The sequence below is a fragment of the Chelonoidis abingdonii genome, chromosome 1 (assembly GCF_003597395.2).
Source record: "Chelonoidis abingdonii isolate Lonesome George chromosome 1, CheloAbing_2.0, whole genome shotgun sequence".
In the NCBI taxonomy this organism is placed as follows: Eukaryota; Metazoa; Chordata; order Testudines; family Testudinidae; genus Chelonoidis; species Chelonoidis abingdonii.
The window spans coordinates 206,050,130-206,064,467 of NC_133769.1; positions in this window are offsets into that span (position 1 = coordinate 206,050,130).

The following is a 14,338-nucleotide window of genomic DNA, read 5'->3' on the forward strand; positions in this document are numbered from 1 at the left end:
CAAGCACATCTATCATATTTAGGTGGAAGTAGCCTCTCTCTTCTTAGCCTCTTTCTTCCATTGCTTAACCCACCCAGTGACCCTGAAACTTCTAATTAATGCACATAATTAAAGATTTAAGAATTTTTTTATTTGTTAGGAAATAGAACTTAGAGATGCATTTTGGTCAAGATATGTTTCTGCACTTGTTTATGTTTATAAATTATAACACAACTTTTGCTACTTCCTATATATATTTATCTAGAGAAATTGTGCAATGAAATGTGTATCTTTATTTTTGTTTCAGAGGGACAGTAAAACATTTTTCTGACACATTTGTGATAGGGAAGAACTAAAACTCAAATGTTCCTTATCACTTTTGTTCTCCCTTTGGTATGCATGCAGATACATGTTGAACTGAACCTTGACTAAAACTTTTTTGCAAGTCTGAATTACCTGGAGCATTTTCTGCCTGAGATTTTTGTTTTCTTCTATCTCGTCCCTACTTGACTCTTTCCAAAAACAGTGTAAGAGTTGGAAATACCACGAGAAAGTCAATTATTATCACTAGATTTCCTGCCCAAATTTATAGGTCCAAGAAGTACAGATAAACAGCTGAACTTCTGGGATGTTAAACTCTTCCCTATCATTGTTCTAAATGTGAGCCATAGTACTGAGGTACAGTAGAAGAGATTATATGCAGTGTAAGTGGTTTAAGACAGGGACCTTATATTCACAATTCTCTGTAAAGGGGCTTGCATGCTATGGGCACTGCATATAATAAATTACACAGAAAAAGCTACATTAAAAGAAAGGCATATGAGTTGCAAAGTCAAGCACGGAAAAGTTGGGCAATGTCAGATTTATATTTACCTATAGACCCTTAATTCTGCCACTTTGTGCATTGAATGAGGCAGGCATCCTGTGGGAAAAATAGTAATGAATCATGTACTTAAAGACTGGATCATAGCACATATTTAGCCCCTTTGTACATAAGTATTCACAGGCAACTGTAAAACGGGCATTTCCTAATTTTCAAGTGCTTAACTCTGCAAGCTTAACATAACTTTTTGCAAGTAATTTTCTAGGTTTTTATAAAAAGGGAAAAAGTAGAGATCTGTCATCATGCATCATTAACAGAGTGTGAACTGTGAACCTTCAGCGCTGCAGTACAGACTACTGCCACTTGAGATCTGGGGCTATCTGCGTCAGTTAACAGCAGAAGAAGGCTCTTTTCTCAGAGGAAATCTGTTGCTGGTGCATGTTCTGGTCCAAGATGTGACTGAGAGTGGAGCTCAGCCACCTCTCTCTCTCTCACCACCCCTCTGGGAGTTGGAGGAACTGCTGCCCCATTTGATATCCACAGAGTGGGGCTAGGATGCTGAAATCAGGTGCCAGTGCTGGTGAGGGCCCAGCCTGCCTCTCTTTCCACCCCCACTCCACCCTACCCACCATTATCCCTGGTTTGGCAGCTACCAGGCTTTCCCAGTGCAGTGTGTGCTGCATTCATGGTAGTGTGTACCTGACAGTTTTGAATATTCACATGCAGTTATGTTGGCAGGCTACCACCATTTTCCTGAGGAACACAATTGAGAGCCGGGAAATAGCAATTTTAATCATTCATAACTCAGCTAACCCTGAATGGAATTTCTCTAGCTCAAGGGTTTTTATCCCTGCCCAGTTCTAAAGGCCTGCTACAAACAACGGTGAAGTTACAGCATCTCAAAAAAGGGTCACTGGACTCTTTTTATAATGCAAGGCACTAGACAACCTAAATATAGGGGTTGCTCCCAGCCCCACCTCTCATAATAATTAATAATGGGACACTCAATGCCACAGGTCTAAGGACTAGGGGAGGAGTGCATGTGTGAGTGCTGTGAAATTTGTTTGTCTTTGACAAGGAAATAAAATCACATCTAACTTATGTTCTTCTAAATTTAAAACAGCTGTTGCCTGCTGTCACTGCCTAAATGCCTACATACTTGACCACATGAAGGCAGAATTCCAGGCCTCTATTTCCTATGGTTGCATATCGATGACATGATTGTTTGTTTACCAATGCCACTGTGGAAAAAAGAGCTTTCGCTTCTGCTAGTATATTTTCTTTGAAGTGAGATGTTTGTGATTTTGTTAGTAAAAAGCCATACTTAAAACACCTCTCACACCTCCACACCAAAGGGGACAAGATTAACCTAGCATCAAGTGCACCATCAGAAGTCTCTATGGTTACCTGTCTCAATGATCTGTTGCATTGGACCGGCTTGCTGTGACGTAATTCCATGAAGCCATGCATCTGGGAGAATGTATGTCAGAGAACAATATCCCAGAGCCAGCAGATCAGTGTTTCCAGTGCTATAATGTCTTTCCTTTCAGTTCTGCTTTGGAGATTTTCTTCTGGGAATCCCATCAAACAAGAAAGTATTGCCTAAGGCACTTTGGAAGGGTTATGGATGGCAAAACACTTACACCACTCACTTTTCACATTCAAAGGCACCCAATTTTCCCCAAATCAGATCTGCACCACCTCGTTTTATTTTCTGCATCTGGTAAATAACAGAGGAAATGGCACACAGGAAAGCTCAGAATAAGTCATCAAAAAGAAACAGTGTCGTGGCTAACCAGCTTGGAAACATTAGTGTTCAGGGATTTTAGCTATGACCATGGTTGTTATGGTTCAGTGTGCTAAAATAGTCCTGGTATAAATTCATTTCAGATGGGTTTCAGTCTTCTTTTTGCCAGAAGGAAGGGGATCATCAATAATGTTGACTATTTTTTTTGGTCTCTATTTTCTTTTTTTCATGTGTGCACAGCTTTGTGCTCCCATTTATTTCGGCAAGAAGGCCTTTGAGGGACTTTGCTCAGTGTGACTAAAGTTTCTTCAAAGATTAACTGGCATTCTTTAAAAGTACATCAGTTTCCTTTTAAGCAGGTATTTGCTTACCACGTAACTGGGTGTTGAGTGCTATTGTAGTTATAAAGTTTGCTGGGCTCAGCTCTAGATTTCCTTAAGACATACTGCTGACATCACTGAATCTCCTCAGATTCCTTTCCCTCTCTCTCCGTTTTCCTCCTGCAGGTAATTCCAACTCACACTCTTACCAACTTGTTTTTGACTGACAGTGAATTAAGGAAGACTTTTTAGGGGGAAAGAGGGGGAGTGTTTAAAACATACATAGGTGCTGTACCTAAAGGATACTCATTCTTTTATAAACAGTTGTTTGACCTGTCATGACGATAACATCTAGTAAGGAATCTGAACATTGATCTTTCACAGGTAAGAAGTAATTGGTTTAAAAAAAATTGCATACATGCTTAAGAGAGGTTTGAAAACTTTGTGTTTCAGGTAAAGCTTAATGAGTCCATTCTTGTCCTATTTTAACTATTTTAATAATGCATGGTTCCAGAAACTCTCTGCAAAAGAAAATCTGCTTATTAGATCATGCCCGCATGTGAATACTAGAACTACACAGCAGTTTAGTGATGGTGCAGCAAAAGCTGTCATGTTTTATTCTACCTGTTGATACAGTATTCAAAACATTATGTTTACAATGTGTGTGTGTGCGGGGGCGGGATATTTTGGTCTGTTAGGGGATAATACAAGAATTATCTTTGCAAGACTTTTCCTGTTATGGTGTTTTTCTGAAGACATTTTTAATGATTTTTGTTCTTTTAAATACCTACTTTTGCTAATTTTCAGTCAGTTATTTCTCCTTTTTCAGTGGAGAAATCAGTTTTAGTTTCCACAGTGAGAAACTAGACCGAAACATTTTAAAATCTCTGGTGCATATCTGGATAAGAAAGGAGTTGTAAGTTTTCTGTGGTAGGTATAAGGAATGTAAACGATTCTGACTTGGAGAGCATTATGCACTTTCCCCCAGCTCCTGGATGGTGTCTTTATATTTCTTCCTTAAGAGTATAACGAGTCTGACTTACTGTCAGCAATCAGAATCTTAGATCTGAGCTGACAATTCCCCATTACTTCTGCTTAGCTTTGTACCTTCCCGCTATTATTTTTTCTGTATAATTTATGCTTTGACCATATTTATAGTTACATTACTTTTTCCATGTTATGTAGATTATGAAAATGCAAAAAACTAGCTTTTCTACATGAACCATGGAAAATTATATTATCTTTATAACTTAACATTGTTTCTCCACTTTACTTTGCTTATATTTATAGGCATTTCTAGAGTCCTCTTCATCTTAGTATCTGAGTGCCCACCTTAAACCTCAACATATTTTGTTTTTTAATTCTGATTTGATATCACCACTCACGATTCCGTCTTTCAAAGCAGGGAGGTAGGAGGGGCATTTTCAAAACAGAGAGAAATGCCTTTATTTTTCTCTGTTGTAAAATGTTGCTCTGGGCTCTCTGCACTCTCTGGTAACCAGCTTATGTAGGGAAGAAAGGCTGAAAATATAACTTTGTGCAGTAGGTTGTATATTATAAACTGGCATCACTTTTGCCAATTGGAGCATTGAGGAGACCAAAACTTTCAAAAGAATTCCATGTGAGTAAATTAGGCATGGACTAGAGACAAAAACAGCAACAGATGACTTGGGCTTCAGTCTTTCAACACTTCAGTCTCGTTACTTTTCGATAGCATTTCAAGTGAACACAAATAGTGATTTTTACCCCGGTTGCTTATGCCAAGAAAAAAACAAGTCATCAGCTTGTAGTACTGATTGGAGCTGAAATTTGGGGTTGCACAGATTTTACAAAAGTGTTCTGACCCCTGTTCTCTCTTCTGACACACACAACTAGCAGACACCAGTTGTATTCTTTGGGTATAGGTAGAGACCAAAAAAACAAACGTAATTGTTTTGCACATTGAACCTCAGGACGTTTTGAAATAAACTTGGATTCTTTTAGCTTCTAGAAAAACTAGAGTGAATTGTGAGTTGATGAGTTTGTATTTAATTTGGTGGGGGGTTGCGGTCAGGCAATCTTTATCTTATTCCCTGTAAAAATATACATGTAATTGGGGAAAACGTTGACTGGACCCTCAAACAGTTAAATTCAAAATCTCTAATCTGAGTTGAATCCATTAAATGTCAAGTATTTGAAAGCTGCCTTCCTGCTGTGATGTCCCTAACTCACTGGCATGAAAGAGCATTCATGAGTTACTTGAATGAGTTACTACCGACTCTGGGATCACCTCAGCGCTCTGCATATCTATACTACTAATATGTTAAAAGGCTTGGAACTAAGACAAGAGTGTGCACTATCGGAGTAAATGGCACAGTTGAAACAGCACTCTTATAACTGTTGCATATGAGTTCAAAGTGAAAGGCCAAATCATTCTCTCGGTATCTAGACATGTATGGGATTCAATGCAATGCATACCAGCCCAAACCAGCTTATAAATTCTTCATATGGAAGGGGTAAGGAATATCAGCAGCATTGTTCCTTGCCCAGGAAGATGTGAAAGTCCATTGCATGGACAGCACATATTTTGAGGCTCACTAAGTTGGAGGATGCAGCCAGGTGGAAAGGGAGCAAAACTAGAAAGGGTGGCTCTCCGTATCATCATCCCCCTAGTGGCCAATGGAAACTCTTGTGCAATTGCAGGGTCAGAGTTAGTTTCTGAAAAAAATCAGCTCTCTTCATTTTTGCCCATCTCAGGGAGAATAGTTATGGTCCAAGGGTGAAATCCTGACTCCAGGAAATCAGTGGCAGTACTCCCTCATGATTTCAGTGGGGCCATGATTACATCTCAGGTTTGAAGTGGAGCGATGCTGCTGTTGGGTAGGCTGGGGCCAGGGAGTGCCATGAAGGGGCAGGTGCTCCACTCAGATTTACTGAGTTCTGCAAGATGATAACCTGAGATGTTCCAGGGCCCACCAGACTGAATGATGAGGTAAAGCCCATCCTCCCACCTGCAAGATACTATGGACGTTCTGTGATTGTAAAGTCACCAAGTCTTAAGAATATCTTTTGCCTCCCTGTGCATTTCACCATAGGATGCCATATTACACTGGTGCTCTGGGAACTACACTGGCATCCTCTGGATTTCTTTGTGAAGCTGAAGATGTTAATTTTGGCCTATGTAGCTCTAACTGGCTTAGGAGATACCCGCTTCAGAGACACCTCCCTCCCTTCTCCTTTGCCTGTGCCACAACTGCTGCAGCTGAAACCTGCAGAGATGCTCAAGCTGTAGCAAAGGAGTTGCAAGTGTGTTACTTTCCTTTAACTTGGGAAATTGCTCTCCACTTGGTTCAAAACAGCCCAATTTGTTGACCTTCAGGACATGCTACAAAGTTCTTTTCTCCCTCTGGCTTTTAGGGAGGGATGGGGGACACCTGAGGATTAGCAGCTGAGAAGGATGAGATATTTCACTTGTTTTGTTTTTTTTAAAGCTTGGCTGGTTTACTTTTGTTATGTAGCAAGGATTGGCAGCTGGACTTGCTGTATGCCTGGTGTTTTTAAATAAGCATAAAAGGTAGACAGAGCTATAACTAGGCGGCTTTAAACTTCCTCTATAAATCAAAAGTGGTAAAGTACAATAAGTTTTGATCAGCAGTGGCACACTAGTTTGACCTGGTTAGATTCAATTTGTTTCCACAGCTTCAACCCAAGTGCTTCATACTAGATTAAATCACAGCTTGTTCCTCTTCTCTAGTTTCATAGATTTCAAGGCCAGAAGGGACCATTGTCATCATCTAGTCTGACCTCCTGTATAGCACAAGACATAGAAATTCCCCGAAATAATTCTTAGAGCGGAGCTTTTACAAAACATCCAGTTTCTCAAGTCTTATTTTCATCTACACTTTTTTTATCTGAACTTAACTTTTTATTAAGGATATTTAATAATAAAGATTATCTGTTGAAACAATGAGTGTAATTTGTAATGGACCAATGTACAACACAACACATTTCATTCAATGCATGCTGTTACAAATGCTGTATGTGTTGCTTTTCTGACTTAGAAGTGGATTAGAGTGAGCTGATGGAAGAAAATATGGGAAAAAAATCACAAATATTTCATCAAACTTTCTCCCCTTTTTGCATCACAAAATTGGACAATCTCATAAAAAAATAAATTTTCGAATCTTTTGACCAGCTCTGTTGTTAATAGATAACTTTGTGGACAATAGTTAAGGTTCTCTCAAAGGCATAATTCATCACATCAAGATTAATTGATCATGGGAGATAAAGGCAAATGTAGTCATGGCAGAGCTATGGATATTGTACCTAAGGTTGGTGGAACATTTTTCATCAAAACTGTTTTCTTATCAAAACTGGTTGGGTTTTTTGTTTCTTTCGGGGGGGGGTGTCAATAAGTTGACATTTTCTGTGGAAAATTTCAATGAAAACTAAATTGTATTTGTTTTCGTTAACATTTTCCATGAACCTTCCACTCAATTTTCTGACAAGCTCTGATTATAATTCATCACTGCCTGGTCCCACTCCCAGAATCTTCACTCTTCCTCTCAGCTGGTGAATCCAATGTCATTCTCTAGCCCCAGAAAACAGTCCTTACTTCCCTGCTGCCTTAGCCACCTGCAGCCATCCACAAAAGCATCTCCCTAACTTCCCAGATGCTAAATCTATTAACAACCCCCACCAAAAAAATGCCACAAAACTACAAAAGCAGCCAGTGTATGAAAAAATATGAAAAATAATGAAAAAAAGCCAATGTGATATCTGTTATTTTTGTGGAAATGTGAGTCAGATTGTCCCTCATATAAATAAGGCCCTGGCCCTGGTGTATGTGTGATGATGCATAGATGTTCTAGGTAGGGTGATCAGATGTCCCGATTTTACAGGGACAGTTCCTGAATTTTGGGTCTTTTTCTTATATAAGCTCCTATTACCCCCCCACCCCCACCCCATCGTGATTTTTCACACTTACTGTCTGGTAACCCTAGTTCTAGGACATGTGTAATTCTCATTCATTTTCTTAGGAAGAAATTAACTGAGGTGCCATTTGCATAACATTTCATGCAGTGAACTGAGTGAATACAGGGGACTGGGTGATTCAAAAAATTAATATTTGATCAGGAAACTTTTGATTTAACATCTGGCAGCTGTTTAGTGGCCCATCTGGAACATGTCCTTGGCCTCAGCCCAGTTCCTGGTATACTGATGTTACCTCATAAAAACCACTGCCACCAAACGGGTCCTCTTTGGCAGACTCACAAGAGAGTCAAAGACTGAAATGGCACAGCATGTAACATGCTGCTTCACCAGTAAAAGTGGAAGAACATAGAGCAGACAGTGAGGGAAAACTTGCACTGCCATTGTTATCTGTACACTATGGATAAACAATTTTCTTCAGCCTGATTTTTTCATTTCCATCAAGGTCCCTTTACACTGCCAGAGTGATGTAAAGAGATCTTGTTGCAAGTGAGAATCAGTCCCTTTGCCTCCACTGAGATCCCTTGAATAGAATTCATGAGCACTAAACTCAATTTCAGATAACTTAAAAGGCAAACACAATAGTGCAGTTGTGCTTACTTCCCCTCCAATTGTTTGTCTTATTTTTCTTCGTATCGTTGCTTTTCTTGAACTAACTCTACCAACATACTTAAAGCTACACACATCTCTTCCCTTGTGCATCTCCCATACAGAACAGTGTGAGCGCCACTACAGGATTTGAGGGTATGTGGCCCTTTGAGTTCATCCCTTTCCAGGAGTGTTGTTGCAATTGAAGAATGTTTTGCAGGGTAAGTTTGGATTTCCTGAAACAGAAAATTTGCCCTTTGGTCTTGATTTATTTCTTTCCAATATAAAATAGACAAATTGTGACTTGACTTTCAAGTCTTCAAAATAACGTTTGCATTAATTTTGCAACACCATATTCAGTGCTCTCGTGTGATAGAGAACTGGAAATATTACCCTGATGCCAATTATCTGTGTTTGTCCTTTAGTGGAGTGCAGAAAACAGTTCAATGGAGCAGTCCCAATGATGTATCCTGTAACAGAGTTTTGTTTTTGCTGAGTGTAGTCACAATTTTGTAGACTTACAGTTTTAAGAGTGGTTCTCTGTAGATTTTAAAGAACACATTTCTCTTGGAATGCTTCTGAGTAATGGCTAGAAAACAAAACAAAAAAAACAAAACAAACCATTTACTTCTAGATACATTAGTCTTATGAAACTAGTTAATCATTTTAAGCTGTTACAGTAACTTTCACTGTTCAAGGGTTAAAGTGCCACAGAGGGCAATAACCTCTGAAAACATCAGTTAAAGTACATTGCTTAAAAACACAGCTGTCGGAGCTGAAATGTTAACATGGGAATATATAAAAAAGGCTTGGAAAACAGACAGACAACTGTTTCTCAGCCTTAGAAAACAATGCACCTGATTTTCAGAATCTGCTGAGTATCCAGAACTCAGGTTGAAATCAATGGGACTTGTAGGTGATCAGTAACTTTGAAAATCTTAAGATGAAAGGCAAAGACAGACAACGCAGAGCAGCATCTGTCAGAGGCTTGTGGTGACAGTGCTTGGCTTTAATTTTGTCTCTTTTTCTTATTGCTTATTGGCTAATTCTCAGTGAATGCAAATGTCACTAAGAAGCAACGGCAGAATTAAGAAACAAATATCATTCTGGGAGATCTAAGTGATGTTACAAAAGATGTAGGGCTGATAGTGGACAGGGAACTGGATGAGGTTGCTGTGAAATGTGCAACTAAAAACAGCCAGTACCAGTTTTGGAGTTGCATACATGTAGAATCTACCCTCAGATTGAGAAAGTTTTTCCTAATACCTAACCGAAATCTCTCTTGCTGAAGATTAAGTCCATTGCTTCATGTCCTATCTCCGGTAGACACAGAGAAAAAATTGATCACAGTCCTCTTATAACAGCTCTCAACATATTTGAAGACTATCAGCTCCCACTCTTCGTTTCTCAAGATAAAACGTGCCCAGTTTTTTTTAACTCTTCCTCATAATCAGGTTTTTAAAACTTTTAGCATTTTAGTTGCTCTTCTCTGGACTCTCTCCAATTTGTCCACATCTTTCCTAAAGTGTGGTGCCCAGAATTGGACACAGTACTCCACCTGAAGCCTCACCAGTGCAAGTAGAGCTGAACAATTACCTCCTGTGTCTTACATACAACCCACATGTTAATACACCCCAGAATATTAGCCTTTTTTGCAACTAGATCATATTTTGACTCAGATTCAGTTTATGATCCACTATAACTCCCAGATCTGTTACAACAGTACTACCACTTACCCTGTTATTCCCAATTGTTGTAGTGGTGCACTTGATTTTTCCCTCCTAAATGCAGTACTTTATACTTGTCTTTATTGAATTTCATTTTGTTGATTTCAGACCAATTCTCCAGTTTGTCAAGGTCACTTTGAATTCTAATTCCATCCTCTAAAGTGCTTGCAACCCCTCCCAACTTGGTGTCTTCTGCAAATTTTGTAAGCCTATTCTGCACTCCATTATCCAAGCCATTAATGAAAATATTGAGTAGTATTAGACCCAAGCCTCTCCCCTGCTGGACCCCACTAGATACACTTTCCCAGTTTGACCGCAAACCATTGATTACTATTCTCTGAGTACAGTCTTTCAACAGTTGTGCACTCACCTTAAAAGTAAATTCATCTAGAGGCATGGCTACATTTGCAGATGTAGAGCGATGGGAGTTAAACCAGCCTTCGGAGACAGCAGCAGGAAAAGCGCTGCCATGTGTTTACACGGTTAGATTCAAGCGCACTGGTGTGGCCACATTAGGAGCTCTTGCAATGCTACAGAGAGCAGTGCATTGTGGTAGCTATCCCAGCGTGCAAGTGGCTGCAACGTGCTTTTCAGTGGCGGTGTGGAGTGTGATAGGGAATGTGTTCTCTGTATGTAGAGGGAGAGACAGAGTGTTTTGGGGTGCTGAGAGTGTGTCAGCATGCTGTCTTGTAAGTTCAGACAGCAGCAGACCTCCCTCCCCCTGCCTCTCTTTCTCACACACACACTCACAGCAGCAGCATCCCACAGTAATGATTACTTTGTCCTAGAGCAGACAAGCATGTCCGCTGTCAGAAACAGAGCTTTGAAAGCGGATATCCGCATTCCTACAATCAATTCCAAAACAATGACAAGAGTGGACCCATGACTTCAGGGGATTATGGGACATTTCTGGAGGCCAATCACAGCGCAGTAATACAACAGCTCATTCACACTGATGCCTGGGTGTTTCAGCCAGGGCCCAGCAAGCATTATGCTTCTCATGGAGGTGGATTACCAGGAGTGCTCCAGCTGCAGAGTCCGGATCCTTTATATGCCCTGCCAGTGTGGACGCGTTGGGAGTTAAGGCACCTGAGGCTGCTTTAATGAGCTCTAACTCGCACGTGTAGCCAAGCCCTAGATCTCATCATGGATTAGGGAGCTGCGAGGCCTATACAGCATTAGATTTGTGAGACCACACTTCGGTAACGGATGGAGCTAGATGGTTTAACAGGTCTTTTTCATCCCTTATTTCTATGACTCTTTGGTCCTGAAAGTCCATCTGAATTATTCAGGCAGGTCTTGCTGTCTGTTACTCTGTCTTAATGCCAACACTGATTTGCTTTTTTTTGCATTCTTCCCAGTGATGTAAGTTATGCATCAGTAAGTCAGAACAAGAGAGTCTAAGGTGGTACAATTTACATGAAGAGGAGATGGAAGAAGGGATGAACTGGGGCAGGAAAAGCATAAGATACATCCCCACACCTTATATTTTCAGTTAGTTGTTTTCTTGTTACATCCCTCTCTTCTGCCTCCCTTGTGCATAACTTACACATACATAAGTTAAACTCATGGATGTGAAGGCCAGAAGAAACTTTTAGATGATCTAGGCTGACGTCCTATAGGAGCCCTATCTCCATCCACCTGAAGGGTCTTTTGTGGGATTTGATGGTGGGTCCTTTGTCTTCATGAGCAATACACATACCTCCAAACTACAAAGCCACTTCTAACCTATATCAGCTCTGAATGTGGTCCGTAATTTGAATGTATTATTTATACAGTGCTGAAGTCAAAGACCAGAATCCCTGCCCTGAAGAACTTCAGATCTAACAGCATAACTGGAGTGTGATATAGTACAAACAAGAGATACAAGTACTCTATAGGCAAACATAGGGTGGCAAGTAGCTACTATAGCTGGAATACTTCATCAAACCAGATGTGTTTTGAGAAGTTGTTTTGAAAGCAGCCAGAGATGGGATTTTACATATGTTAATTGGGAGGCTGTTCCAGGCACATGGAGTGGTAAGAGAGAAATCTCAGGGTGATATATCAGCAAAGGAGACAAAAGGAGCAGTCAGAAGTGACTCAGAAGAAGTGGGAGGCCAGGTAGGAGTGGATGAAGGCAGAGTTGAAATCTGAAACATTTTGATTCAGGAAATGCTGCTGTGTGTCTCACGGTGAGGATGTGGTTTGGTTTTCTCATGACCCCATTCTTCTCTATGGACTTGGACTCCTATGATGCACAACTTCCCCTCCACAAGAAGGGAGACCAAAGAGCCTGGCCTATACAAGAGAACAGAAACATGAGGCATTCAAACTACAACACCTTTGAGTCACTGCGGTAGCATTTCTGACAAGAATTATTTTGGTTTTCGGCCGCATAGTTTAGTTTTCAATTTTTATCTGAAAAGTTATAATTTGTTTTCATTGAAAATTTCAGCAGGAAAAAAAAACCATTTTCCAACCAGCTCTCATGTTTAAATTTAAATGTTTCTCTGTTCTCTTCTGTGATACACATTATGAAGCCATTAAATGCCTGATAAGTTATCCTTGTCAACCAAACACCCAGCAGTGACATAATAAGGTAGTTGGGGAAGGGTCATATTTGGAATTCTGGTAAAGCAGATGACTTGGAAAACATCGAAGTGTAACTTCTGACCTTCTTGGCATCTGGACAAGTTAAGATAAAAATAATTTAATATAATTACTCAAGTTGTTGAATTTTGTAGAGTTTTAAGAATAAATTTGTGGAGCTCTGAAAAAAGAACAAACCTATGTCTCAACAGAACATGAAAGAAACATCCAGTTTAATTCTTCAGTGATCAAAGCTAGACTTTCTCAAGTTCCCTAGTGCATAAGATCATTGAACTTTTGAGCTAAGACAGAAGCATAAAGAAACGATAATAAAGATAAGATGGAGTGTAAATAAACAAGCAATACAACCTCCCTTCAGTGAAGCTATAGATATGCTAACTTTGAAAAACAGGCTGGTATTTATCTTCTTGGGAATGTACCATTGGTCTCTGAAGTATGTTGCAGACCAGCATAGCACAGATTTTGCAAAGGTTTCTTAAGGAGCCATAAAGTGAAGAGAAAATAAATTCGGACTGACTAGCACAAAGTTATCCCCCCAAATAAAGAGCTTAGGCATGGATTCTGCTACCTTTACCTAGGATGAGTAGTAACTTGTTCCTCAAATAGTTCCATTGACTCAGACAGTGCCCCTGAGATGACCCATGCAGAAGGGGTGCTCACAGTCCCTTTCCCTATCTGCACACCCACAGCGCACTTTCCCTTTATGGAATCCATGATGATCTCTCTGAAGGTCTGGGGAGGGGGGTGTCTCTGCTGCAGGAGGGGGCAGAGACTATAGTGGGAAAATGGGGACATACATATTCACTTCCATTCCCCTGGAATTTACCTGGAAAACAAGAAGCCTGGGGCTGTATTATCTTTTCCACAGAGCACCACGCCATATGGGATCCCAGTGGCCACTGCAGACCAGCCCAATGAAGCCATACTGCCCAGGAGCTCTGTGTGGATGGCCCTGACCTCCAGCAGATAGCCTGGGAATCATCAGGTTCTGGTTGGAGGGAAGCTGACACTCCCCTCTTCCCCAATGAGGAAATGCTTGCAGAGATTTCCTCCCCCAGAGCCAGTCCTGAGGGCCTTACCACCAGGGGATGAGCTGGGACACTGGCTTCAGTAGGGCCACTTGTGGAGTAAGCTACTATGCAGTGTGAGTAAAGGTAACAGAATCAGGCCTTTCAGAACACTACAGGCATTCCAGTTAGCTTTGGAGATAGTGTGGGGCTTGAACAGGAGTGCAGCCAGTGGATCCCTTCAGCTCTAAAAGTGGTTCCCTCTAAAGCAGCAATTGTGGCAGTGTGAGGAAGCCCACAGTGCTGCAGCCTTTCTCCTTTCTGCTCTGTGAATAAGGAATGGACAGCAGTGCTGTCAGTCCAGCACCTTTCACAAACCCTCTCTAAACCTCTGCTATATTGGATTAAAGGGAGGCTCTGAGGTTACAGCTGCAAACTACCATTTCCTTATAAAGCTCCCTAATATTTCTCCCCATTGAGCTTTGATTTTTGTTTACCGTCCCTCATAAAACATCAATGCATTCAAGAATGTAATTGGAATACTTTATATAAACAGAGCAGGGAGCCGCACAATCTAGTATATT